The 19059-nt window shown below is 48.0% G+C and overlaps 1 protein-coding gene across 2 annotated transcripts in view; it reads right to left on the bottom strand.

Moving 5' to 3' along the window:
- SDR42E2 (short chain dehydrogenase/reductase family 42E, member 2) overlaps window positions 1-19059 on the bottom strand; it is a 130712-nt gene that overhangs the window by 104352 nt on the left and 7301 nt on the right. Inside the window, exon 3 of one of the 2 annotated variants that reach the window (XM_040440585.1) lies at window positions 18335-18343. The exons of the other annotated variant lie outside the window; for it this stretch is intronic. The gene's annotated coding sequence lies outside the window, so the exon portion shown is untranslated. The remainder of the gene's footprint in view (window positions 1-18334; window positions 18344-19059) is intronic. 2 annotated transcript variants of the gene reach the window in all.

Here is a 19059-nt window from a genome sequence, read left to right as displayed (position 1 = left end):
TCTTCCTGGTTTGAAGAAGCAGGTTGCCTCTTTCCTTTTCCCTGCTGCTTAGGGTTTGCCCAGGATGTTTAGGTTTAGGCACGAGGGCATGTGCATATCCACCCTAAGGGTATGCACATGGGCACAGCAGTTTAGGGAAAGCTTTTCGGGATCGCTAGGAGGTAACCCTTTTCTCCCTAGCTTTTGGGCCTAGTCGTTTGTTCTGTTTTCTCGTGTTTGGTTATTTCCCCGCTTACCTACCTACCGTGACAACATGTCAGCATTCAGAAGAGAAGGAGCGACATTTGGATTTTCTAACATATAATTTGCTGAAATTGTTTTTAGTGGCCATAACATTTGTATTTTTTCACCAGTGTAGCTGTGTGGGGGCTTGTATTTTGCGGGACGGGCTGTAGTTTTTATTGGTATCATTTTTGGATACATAAGTCTTTTTGATCACTTTTTATAGCATTTTTTGTGGTGGTGAATTGGGTAAAAATGGCAATTGTGTCACTGTTTTTTATTTTTATGGGGTTCCTCTTGTGGTAAATATGATATGATAATTTTATTCTGTGGGTTGATACGGTTATGGCAATACCAAATTTATAGTTTTTTTTATGTTTTACTACTTTTTTAGCATAAAATCACGTTCACCACGCGGAATTAGTAACACGATAATTTTAATTTCAGTTTATTTTTAACTTTTTTTTTTTCATGAAGACCCATTTGGATCTTGAAGATCCAGTGGGCCTGATGGCTATACAGTGCATTGCAATAGTCATCTATTGCACTGTATAGTCAGTGCTACACTTACACTGCCTTGTACTGATCAGCCTTAGGTACAAGGCATCCGAAGTCGATTTGCTCATCCCTAATGGCAACCATTGGGCTACTGCCAGCACAGCAGCCACGGCCCGATGGAAAAGAGAGGAAGCTCCCTCCCTCTCAACCCCATGGATGCCGCAGGCGGCTACTGACTGTGGCATCTATGGGGTTAAACGCCCGATTTTGGCCAAAGCAGCAGAGTGTGTCATGACCCGGGTTGTATTCGAACCGGGATCTTCCTGGTCTCTTAAACCATAGCCTTACCTGTTGTGCTACAGAAGAGATCTAGACTTTGGGAATGTCCTTACTGTGTTCAACACTACATCATACTCTCTAGCTCCACCTGCTGCCAGCTGTGGACAATTCTCAATCTGGACAGCCTTTAAATAGGAAGTGAGGACATTACTCAGTGCCCGTTTATTTGGATTTCTTCCCTGGGTGTTTTGACTTCAGTGATCTTCCTTGTATTGAACTCCTGCCTGATATCCCGACTATTCTACAGCCTGCTGATTTTGTACCTTGCCGCCAGATCGTGAATGACCTTAGCCTGCCTGACTCTTCTCCGGATTTTGATTGTGAACTATTTGCCTGACGACGCTTTGCCTGGATCTCAAGCACACTACTTCCACTTCGGACACTACCTTTTACAGGTACCTTACATAATAAACGGGCCACAATGGCAGTGGACCCTGCTGATATTGTTAAGGCGATTACACGTCAGGGACAGTTGATCGGAGCTCATGAACAGCATCTTTCTTCCCTGGACGCCAAGTTAGATGAACTTTGCACCATGCTCAAATCTTGTTTGCCTGGTTCCTCTGCAACGGTTCAGACTCCGGATCCTACTCCTGCTACGGTCCAACCCGCCTCTTCTGTACCACCAAAACTTCCCTTGCCTGACAAGTTTGGTGGTGATACTGAGGACTGCAGAGGCTTTTTAAATGTTTGCCGTTTGCATTTCCGCAACAACCCTGCGACTTTTAGCACTTCGTCTGCCAAAGTGACTTTTGTAATTTCCTTGTTAAAGGGGAAGGCCCTGGCCTGGGTCTCTCCTTATTTGGAACGCAACGATCCTGTACTCCAAGATGCTGAAAAATTTCTGGCCTCTCTCCAGATTGTATTTGACAAGCCAGGTAGAGTTTCTGCAGCTGAGTACTCCCTCTTGGACATACAACAAGACACCAGATCTGTGGCACAGTATGCTATTGAGTTCCGTACCCTTGCTGCTGAAACAAATTGGGACTCAAGGGCATTACGTGCAGCCTTCCGAAAAGGTCTTACGGATCGCATCAAGGACGAATTAGTCTATAAAGATCTCCCAGAAGACCTTGAGAAATTCATAGAGCTGTGTGTTCGTCTGGATGTCCGGTACCATGAAAGGTGCCAAGAGAGACTTAGAACCCGCAAGTTTCCTAGGCCAGTTTACCGTTTGGCCCCTAACTTCCAAGCACCACCTCAGCCAGAACCTGAAACCTCTGTTGAACCCCAGACACCTGTGGAACCCATGGAGGTGAGCCGTCTCCACCTAACTGAGTCAGAGAAACAAAGGAGGCGTTCATTGGGCCTATGCCTGTACTGCGGACTTAAAGGACATTTAGTATCTGTCTGCCCCTCCCGTCCAGTAAAAGGCAGGGTCTAACCAGTGTTGGAGGAGCTGGCTTAGACCTTACAGGTAGATCCTCCAAGACCAAGATTACTGTTCCGGCTACTATCCATTTATCTTCTAAGCTTGTTTTCTGTGAGGCTTTTGTGGATTCCGGAGCTGCGGGTATATTCTTGGACTACACTTTTGCAAGAAAGAACAACATCCCGTTTGTTCCTAAGTCTAGACCCCTGAACATTACCACCCTGAATGGACAGCCCTTGGGAGATGGTATTGTGAAATTCGAGACTACGACAATCACCCTGCAGGTAGGCCTCCTCCACAAAGAGGAAGTTGTCTTGTCTCTTATTGATTCTCCGCTTCTGCCTATCATCCTTGGTTACCCATGGTTACAACTTCACAACCCCTCTTTTGATTGGGAAAATGGAGAACTAACCTCCTGGGGATCGTCCTGTCGCCTTCGCTGTTTGTCTCAACCCAAAAGACTTTCTGCTTGCATGTTGGCTCCTGTGACTATCCCACCTACCTTGCCTCGTGAATACCATGACTTTGCAGACGTATTTTGCAAACAAAAGGCAGAGGTGTTACCCCCACATCGTCCTTTTGACTGTACAATTAAATTGATTCCCGGAGCACCTCTTCCCAAAGGAAAGACCTACCCCCTGTCTCTGCCCGAACAAAACTCTATGGAGGAATACGTAAGAGACAACTTGGAAAGAGGTTTTATCCGACCCTCTTCTTCTCCAGTAGGGGCAGGTTTCTTCTTCGTTGAAAAGAAAGATGGGGGCCTTCGACCATGCATAGACTATCGGGGGTTAAATCAAATCACCGTAAAGGACTCCTACCCTTTGCCACTCATTCTTGAACTATTTGATCTACTTAAGGGGGCTGTTATATTCTCCAAGCTAGACCTACGAGGGGCTTATAACCTGATTCGAATTAATGAGGGGGACGAGTGGAAGACAGCATTCAACACTCGTAATGGACACTTTGAATATTTGGTCATGCCATTTGGCTTGTGTAACGCACCTGCTGTCTTTCAACGTTTCATGAATTTAGTCACAGCTAAGACGATATCCCGTCAGAGGGAATAATAACCACAGGTGGTGTATAATCCAATATATGTAATCACAGGGAACGACCTGTTTAAAACGTAGCCTTTAATCTAATTTAGATATAAAATAACAAAGACTCCCACAAAACATACATAGAAAAGAACAAAAAAAGGGATATATCCTTGATGACATGGAAGATGATACTTGCGATCGTCCAGAATAATACGGGTCAAAGATGGACGGTATGGACAGAGGTGGAATCTAGTCTGACCCTATTCCTGGCCCTGGGCTAGGTAGCCCTGCCTACAAACGGAATAGCCGCCCTGATAAGAGCGATCCCGTATTCTGGAACCTCCTTGTAACACCTGAGTAGACCCTTGTCACGGAACCATGAACCAGACGTACAACAAGGGATAAGTGAAAATAAGAAGGCTTTATTGAAAATAAAGCTGTAAAGCAAAAGTCCAAACGGATGGCGAAACCGAAGCAGAGTCTTTGCGAAGCCAGAGGTCAGGAACCAGAAGGGTAGTCAGACGAAGCCAGGATCAGGAACCAGCAGGGTAGTCAGACGAAGCCAGGATCAGGAACCAGCAGGGTAGTCGGACGAAACCAGGATCAGGAACCAGCAGGGTAGTCGGACGAAACCAGGATCAGGAACCAGAAGCAGCAGCAGTCTAGAAGCATGTGAACACAGGAGGACCAAGCGAGGAACTGAAGCCACAGACCTCCTATATATATGAGCTAGGCATCCAGCTCCTCCCAGTGGGAAGGAGGAGCCGCAGGGTGGGAGGCTACAAGAAACCCAGAAACCAAGATGGCCGCCAGCACATGTCAAACGAAGGAGAACAGCAAGAAGGTAAGACCATGACAGTACCTCCCCCTCAAGGGCCCCTCCTCCGCGGAGTAAAGAACGGTTTCTGAGGGAAGCGTGCGTGGAAGGCTCGGAGCAAGGCAGGAGCATGGACATCTGCGGAGGGAACCCAGGAACGCTCCTCTGGACCATAACCACTCCAATGGACCAAAAACTGCACCCGACCGCGGACCAGGCGTGAGTCCAGGATATTGCTCACCTCATACTCCTCACGATTACCCACTTGGACCGGACGAGGCCGAGGAACCGAGGAAGGGAAACGATTACACACCAGTGGCTTCAACAGGGAGACATGAAACACGTTGGAGATCCGCATGCCAGGAGGAAGCGCAAGGGCATAGGCTACCGGGTTTACCCTGCGAAGCACTCGGAAGGGACCAACAAAGCGAGGCGCCAGCTTGGGAGTGGGCACTCGAAGGTTGAGGTTGCGGGTGGACAACCATACACGGTCTCCGACCTGGTAGGAAGGAGCAGGCGCTCGTCTGCGATCAGCCTGGAGTCTCTGGCGCTGCGCAGAGACCTCAAGGGACTTCTGGATCAGTACCCAAGAAGCACGTAGGACGGAAAGGTGATCCTCCACAGCCGGAATATCCTGGGGAGTGAATACCTCCGGTAACACGGCAGGTTGGAACCCATAATTGGCCATGAAGGGAGACGTCCCAGGGGAAGAGTTCACCGCCGTGTTCCTGGCAAACTCAGCCCAAGGCAGGAGGTCAACCCAATTTTCTTGGTGATCGGAGACATAGCAACGAAGGAATTGCTCCAAGGCCTGATTGGATCGTTCTGCGGCCCCATTGGACTGAGGGTGGTAGGCCGAGGAGAAGGAGAGATAAATCCCCAACTGGGAGCAAAAGGCACGCCAGAACCTGGACACAAACTGACTCCCCCGATCCGACACAATCTCCTTGGGCAAACCGTGCAACCGGAAGACCTCCCTGGCAAAAATCGTGGCCAACTCTTGTGCAGAGGGTAACTTCTTGAGAGGAACACAGTGGCACATTTTGGAAAACCGATCCACAATCATGAGAATGACCGTATGGCCTCGGGATGCAGGGAGGTCCACAATGAAATCCATCCCCAGGTGTGACCATGGGCGCTCCCCGGTGGCTATGGGTTGCAGAAGGCCCAACGGAAGGTGCCGAGGGGACTTACTCTGGGCACAAACGGAGCATGCCGCTACATATGCGGCGATGTCGGAATGTAGGGAAGGCCACCAGAACAGACGTGAAACAGCCCAGGACAGCTGATTCTTTCCAGGATGCCCCGCGGTCTTGGAGTTATGGTAGGTTTGCAACAACCGAGTGCGCAACTCCTCAGGCACAAAACATCTGCCGTTGGGTCTCCCAGAGGGAGCACCAGATTGAGCCGCCAAAATCTGCTCACCCAGGGGAGAGGTCAGGCTGGTGCGAATGGCGGCCAAGATCTGATTCGGAGGTATGACCGAAGTCGGAATCGACTCCTCCCTGGACAGCTCGGAGTACTGCCGTGATAAGGCATCCGCCCTGATGTTCTTGGAACCGGGTAGGTAGGAGACCACGTAATTAAAACGTGACAAGAACAGAGCCCATCTGGCCTGACGTGGTGTCAATCTCTTGGCCTCAGAAAGGTAGGTCAGATTCTTGTGGTCCGTCAGGATGAGGACCGGAACCACCGAACCCTCGAGCAAGTGCCTCCATTCTTTAAGGGCCTGCACGATGGCCAATAACTCCCTGTCACCAATCTGATAGTTGCACTCCGCGGAAGACAGTTTCCGGGAGTAAAACCCACAAGGAAGCAGAGGACCCTCTGGTGTTCTACGCTGAGACAGAAGGGCGCCTACTCCCGTCTCAGACGCGTCCCCCTCGAGGACAAAGGGCAACCCAGGGTTGGGATGCGACAGAATCGGAGCCGACACAAAGGCGGACTTTAGAGCCTCAAAAGCTCGGATGGCCTCGAGCGGCCAGACCTGGGAATTACTGCCCTTCCTGGTCAGATCCGTGAGAGGCTTGGCCAGCATGGAAAAGTCCCTGATGAACTTCCGATAATAATTGGCGAAGCCCAAAAAGCGCTGCAGGGAACGAAGACCACTGGGCTGGGGCCACTGTAAGACAGCCGAAACCTTCTCAGGATCCATGGAGAACCCCTCAGCGGAAATGATGTAACCTAAGAAGGTTACCTGGGATCGGTGAAATTCGCATTTCTCAAGCTTACCGAACAGCTTGTTCTCTCGTAACCGTTGCAACACTCGTCTGACATCCAGAATGTGGGCCTCCATGGATTCAGAATATACCAAGATGTCATCCAAATAGACCACCACACACTGCTGCAACAGGTCACGGAAAACATCGTTGATGAATTCCTGAAAGACTGCGGGCGCATTGCACAACCCAAAGGGCATAACCAAGGATTCATAATGACCGGTCCTGGTGTTAAACGCGGTCTTCCACTCATCGCCCGCCTTGATCCTTACCAGGTTATATGCCGCCCTCAGGTCGAGTTTGGTAAAGACCGTGGCCCCTTTAAGGCGATCGAACAGCTCGGAAATCAAGGTTATCGGGTAAGCGTTCTTGATCGTGATGCGATTGAGACCCCTGTAATCGATGCAAGGCCTCAACTCACCGCCCTTCTTTTTCACAAAGAAAAATCCAGCCCCTGCCGGGGACGAGGATTTGCGAATGTGTCCGCGTGAAAGCGCCTCCCTCACGTACTCCTCCATGGCCTCATTCTCCGCTACCGACAGTGGATAGACTTTGCCACGAGGAGGAACGGCACCAGATTGTAACTCTATGGCACAATCGTATGGGCGGTGCGGAGGTAGGGCAACCGCGCGCACCTTATCGAATACATCCCGGTACTCCTCGTATTCAGGAGGCAACAGAGAGTCCGAGGAAGTACACAGCAACTTGACAGACCCATGGATGCAACTAGCCCCACACTGCGGTGACCACGAGAGGATCTCGGCCGATCTCCAATCGAAAGTCAGATTATGCTTCCGGAGCCAGGGGTACCCCAAGAGCACCGAGTAGTGTGGAGACGAAATAACCTGGAGGCAGACCGACTCTCTGTGAACGGCACCAATGGCTATCCCCACTGGAAGGGTCTCATGAGTCACGTGTGGCGGCAGAAGGGGTCTGCCGTCTATCGCCTCAAGAGCCAGTGGGGAACCTCGAGCCTGCAGAGGAATGGAATTGGCGGCAGCGAACACATTATCAATGAACAAACCACCAGCACCAGAGTCCACCAACGCCTGGGTCGTCACCGAGCCCCCGACCCAGGAGAGGACAACAGTGATCAGTGGTTTGTCAACACGGGAAACCGGGGACGAGGAGACTCCACCCAAGATCTGCCCCCGACAGGATCTCAGGTGCGAGCGTTTCCCGGACGGTTCGGACATGCCAACCGAAAATGCCCACCGAGACCACAGTACATGCATCGGCCCTCGCGTCTCCGGAGTACCCTCTCCCCCTCGGACAGGCGAGCAAACCCCAGCTGCATGGGTTCACCCCCAGACAAGTCATCCCCAGGAGGCGTGGGAGGAGAGGGAGGCACGGGTGGGACAGCAAACGTAGGCGCCAATCTGTTAGAAAACCTCCGCAGGCTCTCCTTAAAGGAAGGTCTCTCCCTGAGTCTGGTGTCAATCAAAATCAGGAAAGAAATAAGAGACTCGAGCTCCACTGGTAGGTCCTTAGCTGCAACCTCATCCTTCAAGGCATCCGAGAGACCATGAGAGAAAGCAGCGACCAGAGCCTCATTATTCCAGCCCACCTCTGCTGCCAGGGTACGAAACTCAATGGCGTATTCAGCTACGGATCGTGAACCCTGTCTGATGGACATAAGGAGCTTCGCAGCAGAGGCAGCACGAGCCGGCACATCGAATACCTTCCGAAGAGAAGCAACAAAACCGGAAAACTCGGCAACCACCGGATTGTTGTTCTCCCATAAAGGGCTGGCCCAGGCCAAGGCCTTGTCCGAGAGCAGCGAGATCAAGAAGCCCACCTTTGATCTCTCAGTAGGAAAGGCATGTGGCAGCAACTCGAAATAAATGCCCACCTGGTTAAGGAAACCTCGGCACTGAGTTGGCTCTCCCCCAAAGCGCTGTGGAAGAGGGGCAGAACCGGTCATACCCCGAAACACCGCAGGTGCAACAACAGGTGTCGGGGTAGACTCTGGCGCAACAACCGGAGCGGCAGTAGGAGCGGGCCGAGGAGCGACAACCGACCCATCGGCAACGGTAGCGAAATGAGCCGTGCGTTCAAGCAGGGTTTGCAACGCCACAGCGAACCGACCCAACAGGTGATCCTGCTGATCAAGTCTGGCAACCAGCGTGGGTAGCGAGGATGGCCCTGTACCGTCAGAATTCATGGCTTGGTCCTAATGTCACGGAACCATGAACCAGACGTACAACAAGGGATAAGTGAAAATAAGAAGGCTTTATTGAAAATAAAGCTGTAAAGCAAAAGTCCAAACGGATGGCGAAACAGAAGCAGAGTCTTTGCGAAGCCAGAGGTCAGGAACCAGAAGGGTAGTCAGACGAAGCCAGGATCAGGAACCAGCAGGGTAGTCGGACGAAACCAGGATCAGGAACCAGCAGGGTAGTCGGACGAAACCAGGATCAGGAACCAGAAGCAGCAGCAGTCTAGAAGCATGTGAACACAGGAGGACCAAGCGAGGAACTGAAGCCACAGACCTCCTATATATATGAGCTAGGCATCCAGCTCCTCCCAGTGGGAAGGAGGAGCCGCAGGGTGGGAGGCTACAAGAAACCCAGAAACCAAGATGGCCGCCAGCACATGTCAAACGAAGGAGAACAGCAAGAAGGTAAGACCATGACAACCCTGTGATCCTGAGGGTTCCCTACTGTGGGGTCTGCTCTAGGTACACAAAAAAACAAAAAAACAAGTATAGATAACCAGTAAAGAGAGCAGCAAACCAGCCACATTCATAGATACTCAATGGTGTGGGTGGAAGGCCGCCGTCAATAAATATGTCATAAAGGATGCACAGGTAGCCCAAGATATGGCTATCTGTAACTGTGCATCATCCAATGGACGAAATCACTGTGCAGACCCCACACACCACTGTCGATGTGCGACGTCAAAGCCCAGTGAGTCGCCGTTCACATTTGTACATATCAGTGTATACTAAGGTATGTATACACGTACGGCACCAGAAGCACTACATATATCAGTATGCAATCAGGTGCCAGTGTCCCAACGCGTTTCACCCTGATTGATATTCGGGTTCCTCAGGGGACATATATCACAGTACAAAGCTGTTGTTTGGTATCAGAGAGAGGTAACCAAACCGGTGGTATGGTCCTCACTTATGATAGCACCTTTTGACCAGATCATTCACTGGTCGCCTTACGTTCAATCACCTCATAGCTTTACGTGATCAAGCACAAGGACCAAAAAACAGGGGGCATATGGAATAAGTCCGCCAGTGTGGATATATTTCCACATAGATATCCAGGCGTAAGTGATTACCACGGAAATACTGGTCAAAGTGACAAAACACCTATAAACAGTCACAAATGTGTGATGCCAAATATGATGTCATGGCCAACAGGTAACAAGATACTACTTGCGTGCCTAAATGCAGTCACAGATGGCCCAGGCTGTCTATGGAGATGATCGTATATCCGCTGTCACTCTAGCCATAGCCCGCATATACCAGATGGTGGTGCCTCACTGGTCCTGTGTGTGAGACCTCACACACAGGACCAGTGAGGCACCACCATCTGGTATATGCGGGCTATGGCTAGAGTGACAGCGGATATACGATCATCTCCATAGACAGCCTGGGCCATCTGTGACTGCATTTGGGCACGCAAGTAGTATCTTGTTACCTGTTGGCCATGACATCATATTTGGCATCACACATTTGTGACTGTTTATAGGTGTTTTGTCACTTTGACCAGTATTTCCGTGGTAATCACTTACGCCTGGATATCTATGTGGAAATATATCCACACTGGCGGACTTATTCCATATGCCCCCTGTTTTTTGGTCCTTGTGCTTGATCACGTAAAGCTATGAGGTGATTGAACGTAAGGCGACCAGTGAATGATCTGGTCAAAAGGTGCTATCATAAGTGAGGACCATACCACCGGTTTGGATACCTCTCTCTGATACCAAACAACAGCTTTGTACTGTGATATATGTCCCCTGAGGAACCCGAATATCAATCAGGGTGAAACGCGTTGGGACACTGGCACCTGATTGCATACTGATATATGTAGTGCTTCTGGTGCCGTACGTGTATACATACCTTAGTATACACTGATATGTACAAATGTGAACGGCGACTCACTGGGCTTTGACGTCGCACATCGACTGTGGTGTGTGGGGTCTGCACAGTGATTTCGTCCATTGGATGATGCACAGTTACAGATAGCCATATCTTGGGCTACCTGTGCATCCTTTATGACATATTTATTGACGGCGGCCTTCCACCCACACCATTGAGTATCTATGAATGTGGCTGGTTTGCTGCTCTCTTTACTGGTTATCTATACTTGTTTTTTTGTGTACCTAGAGCAGACCCCACAGTAGGGAACCCTCAGGATCACAGGGTCTACTCAGGTGTTACAAGGAGGTTCCAGAATACGGGATCGCTCTTATCAGGGTGGCTATTCCGTTTGTAGGCAGGGCTACCTAGCCCAGGGCCAGGAATAGGGTCAGACTAGATTCCACCTCTGTCCATACCGTCCATCTTTGACCCGTATTATTCTGGACGATCGCAAGTATCATCTTCCATGTCATCAAGGATATATCCCTTTTTTTGTTCTTTTCTATGTATGTTTTGTGGGAGTTTTTGTTATTTTATATCTAAATTAGATTAAAGGCTACGTTTTAAACAGGTCGTTCCCTGTGATTACAAACGTTTCATGAATGAAATTTTTCATGATTTCAGCAACCGTTTTGTGATCATCTACTTAGACGACATTTTAATCTTTTCCAAGACTCTTCCAGAGCACATCTCGCATGTGAAACAGGTATTACAACGGCTTAGAGAAAACCATCTTTATGCAAAGATCGAGAAATGCAGTTTCCATCAAAGCTGTATTCCTTTCCTTGGGTACATCATAAGTGCTGACGGTTTCCAAATGGACCCTCAAAAACTTTCCGCTGTCTTGCAATGGCCCCAACCGACCACTTTAAGAGGACTCCAAAGCTTTTTAGGATTTGCAAATTACTACAGACGCTTCATTAAGAGTTTTGCCTCCATTGCGGCACCCCTTACTGCCATGACTAAGAAGGGTACAAATTGCAAGGCGTGGTCTTCAGAAGCAAAATCAGCTTTCCAGCGATTAAAGGACATGTTCAGTAAAGCTCCAATTCTTCAGCATCCAAATCCTGACCTCCAGTACATTGTTGAGGTTGATGCCTCTGAGGTTGGAGCAGGTGCCGTACTCTCCCAGAGACAGCCAAAGTCTGGTAGAATCCATCCAGTAGCTTTTTTCTCTAGAAAGTTTTCTCCGGCAGAGATGAATTATGATGTTGGGAATCGAGAACTACTGGCCATCAAATTGGCATTGTCTGAATAGCGACATCTTCTGGAAGGGGCTTCCAAACCTTTTACTATCCTCACTGACCATAAAAACCTACTGTATCTTCAGACTGCTAGACGTCTGAACTCACGTCAGGCTCGATGGGCTCTGTTTTTCTCCCGTTTTAATTTTGTCCTTTCTTACGTTCCAGGGCATAGAAACAAAAAAGCCGATGCTCTTTCCAGACAGTTCGCTTCCTCTGAAGAAGATCAACCAGCCGAGCAGTATATAATCCCACCTCACAAAATTGTCGCACAGATCTCTACGGCCCTTTCCCAACAGCTACAAGAAACCCAGAATCGTGTTCCCCAGGGCTTGAAGATACCACCAGGTCGCCTGTACGTAGCCCCTAGTCTCAGAAAACCTATACTCCTCTGGGCACATAATGGCGTGTTATCCGGTCATCCTGGTGTCACCATCACTCTTAAGACCTTGCAGCGTCATGTCTGGTGGCCTCGTATGAAAAAGGATGTTACTGACTATGTGGCTGCCTGCCCAACTTGTGCTGCTAATAAAGTACCCCGCACATTACCTGCTGGACTGTTACATCCACTTCCGGCACCTCGCCAGCCTTGGACCCATTTGACCTTGGACTTCATTGTAGACTTACCCAAGTCCGAGGGCATGACTGCTATATGGGTCACAGTGGATCGCTTTTCCAAAATGTCTCATTTTGTGCCGATTCCGGGATTACCTACAGCGAAAGCACTGTCCACTCTTTTCCTTTCCCATATTGTAAGACATCATGGCATACCTACCAATGTCATCTCAGACCGCGGATCCCAGTTCGTTTCCCGATTCTGGAGAGCGTTCTGCAAGAAACTGGGAGTAACGCTCTCACTCTCTACCTCACATCACCCTCAAACTGATGGTCAAACCGAACGCATGAACCAGACCCTAGAAACCTACCTTCGACATTATGTCAATGCCTTACACTCCAACTGGTCTGAGTATTTGCCTTTAGCTGAGTTCGCCCTAAATTCCCGTTGGCACAGTGCTCTTCATACCACACCATTCTACGCAGCCCTAGGCTATCACCCTCAGACTTTTCCCCTACTTCAGCCTTCTTCTGGTGTACCAGCAGCAGATCAGCGGGTGGAAAATATTCTACTATATTGGAAGAAGATTCGTTTATTACTACGGAAATCAGCAGGCAAGTACAGGCTTTTTTCCAACAGACGAAGACGCCATATACCTCCATATGTGGTGGGGGACAGAGTTTGGCTATCAACCAAGTATGTGAGACTGAAACAACCTTCTACCAAATTGGGCCCTCGATTCATTGGTCCTTACAGGATCATTGCTCGAGTTGGACCAGTTTCCTATCGCTTAAGATTACCTTCTTCTCTCCGGATACATCCCGTGTTCCACGTTTCACTCCTCAAAAAAGCTATTTTCAACCGCTACTCCAGATCACAACAGCTACCTCCTCCTGTTCTTGGTGATGGACAAAATGAGTTTGAAGTCTCCAGACCGCGGATCCCAGTTCGTTTCCCGATTCTGGAGAGCGTTCTGCAAGAAACTGGGAGTAACGCTCTCACTCTCTACCTCACATCACCCTCAAACTGATGGTCAAACCGAACGCATGAACCAGACCCTAGAAACCTACCTTCGACATTATGTCAATGCCTTACACTCCAACTGGTCTGAGTATTTGCCTTTAGCTGAGTTCGCCCTAAATTCCCGTTGGCACAGTGCTCTTCATACCACACCATTCTACGCAGCCCTAGGCTATCACCCTCAGACTTTTCCCCTACTTCAGCCTTCTTCTGGTGTACCAGCAGCAGATCAGCGGGTGGAAAATATTCTACTACATTGGAAGAAGATTTGTTTATTACTACGGAAATCAGCAGGCAAGTACAGGCTTTTTTCCAACAGACGAAGACGCCATATACCTCCATATGTGGTGGGGGACAGAGTTTGGCTATCAACCAAGTATGTGAGACTGAAACAACCTTCTACCAAATTGGGCCCTCGATTCATTGGTCCTTACAGGATCATTGCTCGAGTTGGACCAGTTTCCTATCGCTTAAGATTACCTTCTTCTCTCCGGATACATCCCGTGTTCCACGTTTCACTCCTCAAAAAAGCTATTTTCAACCGCTACTCCAGATCACAACAGCTACCTCCTCCTGTTCTTGTTGATGGACAAAATGAGTTTGAAGTCTCCAAGATTCTTGATTCCAGAAGACAGGGCCGTGGCCTTCGGTATCTGGTTCATTGGAAGGGGTATCCTGTCACAGACCGCTCCTGGGTTCCAGCCAAAGATCTGCATGCCCCTTCTCTTATACGAGACTTCCATACCTCGTTTCCCACTAAGCCCCGCTAGGCCCCCGGAGGGGTCCATTGGGGAGGGGGCCCTGTCATGACCCGGGTTGTATTTGAACCGGGATCTTCCTGGTCTCTTAAACCATAGCCTTACCTGTTGTGCTACAGAAGAGATCTAGACTTTGGGAATGTCCTTACTGTGTTCAACACTACATCATACTCTCTAGCTCCACCTGCTGCCAGCTGTGGACAATTCTCAATCTGGACAGCCTTTAAATAGGAATTGAGGACATCACTCAGTGCCCGTTTATTTGGATTTCTTCCCTGGGTGTTTTGACTTCAGTGATCTTCCTTGTATTGAACTCCTGCCTGATATCCCGACTATTCTACAGCCTGCTGATTTTGTACCTTGCCGCCAGATCGTGAATGACCTTAGCCTGCCTGACTCTTCTCCGGATTTTGATTGTGAACTATTTGCCTGACGACGCTTTGCCTGGATCTCAAGCACACTACTTCCACTTCGGACACTACCTTTTACAGGTACCTTACAGAGTGTCAGCTGTAAGTTACAGCTGACACTCTCTGCTGATCGCAGAGACAGATGAAGATGGGCTGCAGGGGGCATCGGGGGGGTGGAAATGGCGACATCTGGGGGCATCATTGGGGCACTGGGGGTCATTACATCACTGGGGGTACAGTGGGGGTCACTGCTGATATTAGGCTGTGATCTCCAGTGTGGAGATCACAGCCTGAAACTGGCATTTTTACACTGAAGTGCTGTAAATGGTTAGTCTGCAGAGACTCGCCAATCAGAGCGATCGCTGGCAAGGGACCACTGATTGGTCCCTCGCTGGCTTCCCCGGTGTCTCTGCTCTCCGGGAGAGCAGAGACTCCGGGGCTGTGACACTTTTTATAGTGTCACAGCCCCTGTAACTTTATAGTGTCAGAGCCCCTGTAAGCAGTTTGGATGTGACTTTACGTCCAAATGCAGTAAATTACTTGCGATTTGGACATACAATTACGTCCAAATGCGTGACGGGGTTAATGTCCGGATGGTGTCATAGAATAGCACTTTTGTCAAATTAAGAATTGTGAAGCATACAAGAGGTGTAACTAGTAACTTCCCTTATGCATAATAACATGCTGATGTAATGATGGGAATGAATATTAGTGTAACAACAATGTCATGTATGAAACACATAGATATCTATGCACAGCAGTAGACTGCAGCATTTTAATGTTTTGCCTTAGTCATCTGAGGTATAAGAATCTATTGTTCGAGAGAAATGTTACTATTGCCATTTTTGCCATTCCATCGTTCCATTCCAGACTATTTGATTATTATCCTGCTCTGTATTCGTTTGTCTCAAATACACGACTGCCTTTTCCAGCATTTGCATGCAGTGATCTCCTTCAGAGTATCTTCAATAAAAGAAAGGAATATCCCAAGGCGCAAAAAACACCCATGATGAGGGTTCTTTTTATTGGAATGATGAGGGTTCTTTTTATTTTAGGAAGCGGTACAACGCGTTTCGGGGATTTTCCCCTTCAGGTACAATTGACTTGCATACACAAAAGTAAAATTACATACATTTAAATACAATGTAAAAAACCGCCAAAAACAAAGGGGGCGGGTCAGTGGGTGGTACTGGGTGAGCTCTCAGACCTCAGCAAACAGAAGGGGGAAATTGTTAACTGACTAGCAAAATTGCTTTTAATCAGTCCTCTTAGAGTCCCTAGTCATAGGATCAACCTTCACAGCGATGCGATCTCTGATTCTAGGTGAAACATAAGTATGATGATTCAGGGAACTTGTGTGGGCGCAGGACCTTGGGGAGTCATGTGATGCGATTACATGACCTGTAACATGTGACCGCCGTCAGAGGGAGGCAGCGAGCGCAGTGGAAGTACGGCCGCATAAGGAGACGGCCGGTCACATGATCCAGCGGCCAGTCACGGGGTCTGGCAGCTGTAAACGTCATACCCCGTCTCTCGGCAACCAAACGCTGATGCCACGTCAGAGAGGGGGAGTGTGAGATCGGCTGGCAGGGGGGCAGTCCGTTCGTTCATATTGTACAGTTGAAGAGAGAGCTGGATCAGTGAGACTTATTTTATACTGTAGTAACCCTGTCAGTGCTACAAAATAAAGTATAAAACAAACGGTACTTGTATTAGGCTAATTTAAGAAACCCTTGTTATTTGATTCCTACCAGACATTCTGATTGTGTCAATGATTTAGCTTTATTGAGGGCTGTATCTATAATATCTGTTGGATAGCCCTTTTGTAGGAATCTAGACCAAATGACACTACTTTGTGTGACAAAGTCATCGTCCCTGGAGCAGTTGCGCCTAATCCGCTTGAATTGGCTATACGGGATGTTTTTCTTCCATTTTTTAAAATGTTCGCTTGAATAGTCCAGGTAACTGTTACAGTCAACTTTTAAAAAAAATGTTCGTGTGTTGACTGTTCCATTGTTTATTCTTAATTCCAGATCAAGATATTCAGCTGTATACTTGTCACTTGTGCCTGAAAAAGTTAGGCCCCAATTGGTAGAATTGAGGTGTTCAATAAAATTATTTATTGTTAAAAGGTCCCCCTCCCAAATCAGGATCAAATCGTCAATATAACGACGGTAAAAAATTATGTGTTGTGCCCAATATTTTGATTTGTAGATAAAAGTGTCCTCAAAAGCCCCCATAAAAAGATTTGCGAAACTGGGCGCGAAACGCGTACCCATCGCGGTCCCTTTTGTCTGTAGAAACAGTGTCTTCAAACTTAAAAATATTATGAGTAAGAATAAAATGGATTCTTCTTAAAATAAAATTCTTTTGTTCTGATGGTAATTGGTCGTCAATATCTAAAAAAAACTTTTACACAGTTGATGCCCAAATCGTGCTGGATATTTGAATAAAGGGATGTGACATCTAAGGTCAACCAGTTGTATGTTTCTTTCCATTCGATCTTCTGTAGAAGCTGTATTAGGGTAGTGGAATCTCTGAGATAGGATGGTAGTTGTACTACATATTTTTGTAAAAAAATGTCGACATAGTGGGATAGGTTGCACGTGAGTGATGAAATACCTGAAATGATAGGGCGGCCAGGAGGATTGGAAATGCTCTTGTGAATTTTTGGTAAGTGATAAAAGGTGGCAATAACTGGATCTGTAACATAGATGTAATTATATTCCTTTTTGCTCAGAATGTGGGATGCTGAGTTGATAAGGGCCTTGAATGACTGCTGGTGTTCCATAAGAGGGTTATCGTCCAGCTGTTGGTAATATTCAGTATCGGACAGTATCCGTATCGCCTCCTTAACATAGTCGTTCCTATCCTGTAGAACAATGCCACCTCCTTTGTCTGCGTTGCGGATTATTAGATCCGGGTTATCCTGTAGTTGTTTGATAGCCAACTTCTCTTTAGCACTGAGATTATGTTTCTCGATTTGTATTTTATCAATCGATCTAAAATCAGATCATAAAAAGTTTCTATAAAATTTCCCCTATGGTGTAGGGGGTAAAAGTTGGATCGTGGCCTCAGATCAGTGTTGATGAACCGTTCTTTGGGTATGGAATCTGCCAGTACTTCCGGTGGGTCCACCTCTTTTTTATGATTCGCTATGATGTTAAAATGTCTCTTTAGAGTGAGGTTTCTGATGAAGTTGTGTAAGTCAAGGAAGAGGTTGAATCCATCAGCTTTTGCAGATGGACAGAATGAGAGGCCTTTGGATAAAACCTTTGTTTCTTCTTGGTTCAATAGATAACTAGAAAGGTTGAAGATCTTTATCTCTTTCTTCTGGTTGCGTGCTGACTTCAAATTCTTCTTTTGGGCTTGGCCCCCCCTACTTCCTTCTCCTACATTTTTTCTTTTTAAGTTTCTGGTTCCCAGCGGATGGAAATAGTTGGTTATCGTGACAGTGGTTGGGCTTTTTAATATTGGGTATGCTGAGATCAGTGTGAGAGGGGGGGGGTAATGATAAAAAAGAAAGCTGGCCTTTTGTCATCTGTAATGAAAGGTCGGAGAGAGCCGTGGCTCCAAGGTCCAGTTCTGTAGCTGAACGGGTTTGGCCTGATGGTGGAGTGATAATATCTGCAGGAATGGTGCAAGATTGGGTGGGGGACTCAGTGTGTATTGTGAGAAGTGAGTCCAATTCTACCGATGTAGACGGGGATACTGGAGTAGTGGATTGACTGGGCAACGATTTGTGTGTAGAGCTTTTGATGAAAGAGGTAGGAGGTAAATTTAAGGGTGCGCAATTGGAAAGCACTTCCTGGCTGAAACAACCCAGCCAGGAAGCTGGTCTGTAGCTGGTCTCCCTAAGATCAGCTATTGTTTTGTTTAAGGTAAATGCCACCGCATTCCCCGCAAGGTCATGTGTGCGGCCACGGACAGAGGCGGCCTATCGGTCCCCGATATCATGCACTATTACTGGACTTCTCATCTACGTGTCATCCCATTTTGGGCATCACAACAGGCATACACCAAGTGGGTGGAAGTTGAAAAGCTCTTGCTTGCTCCGATTCATCCGAACACACTACTATGGCAACAGACTCCTGTTGCCCCCCACACTCCCCTTCTGGAGCCCATGGCCTTTTCCAAACAAATATGGGACACCTGCCGCAGCCGATTAGCCTTAGCTTCCCAGCACTCCTCCATGATCGCCTTCCTTTAGAATCCAGCTATCCCCTCCAGCTTAACCACCCCTATGGTCCGGGTCTGGTCATCGTTGGGTCTTTTTTACTTAGCGGACATTGTAGATGCTGCTACTTTGACACTTAAATCCTTTGCACAGCTCCAGAAGCAATCCAAAGTACAGACTACTGAGACTCCACTATCTCCAGTTTCGTCATTATGTGAGTAACTGCTTTTGGTTCACTTAAGGTGTCACTCCCTACCTCCGGGGCTGAGCAAGTGCTCTTCCAGACTGTTC

This window comes from Bufo bufo, chromosome 7, assembly GCF_905171765.1.
Source record: "Bufo bufo chromosome 7, aBufBuf1.1, whole genome shotgun sequence".
NCBI classification, from domain to species: Eukaryota; Metazoa; Chordata; class Amphibia; order Anura; family Bufonidae; genus Bufo; species Bufo bufo.
This window is presented reverse-complemented; position numbering and strand designations above follow the sequence as displayed.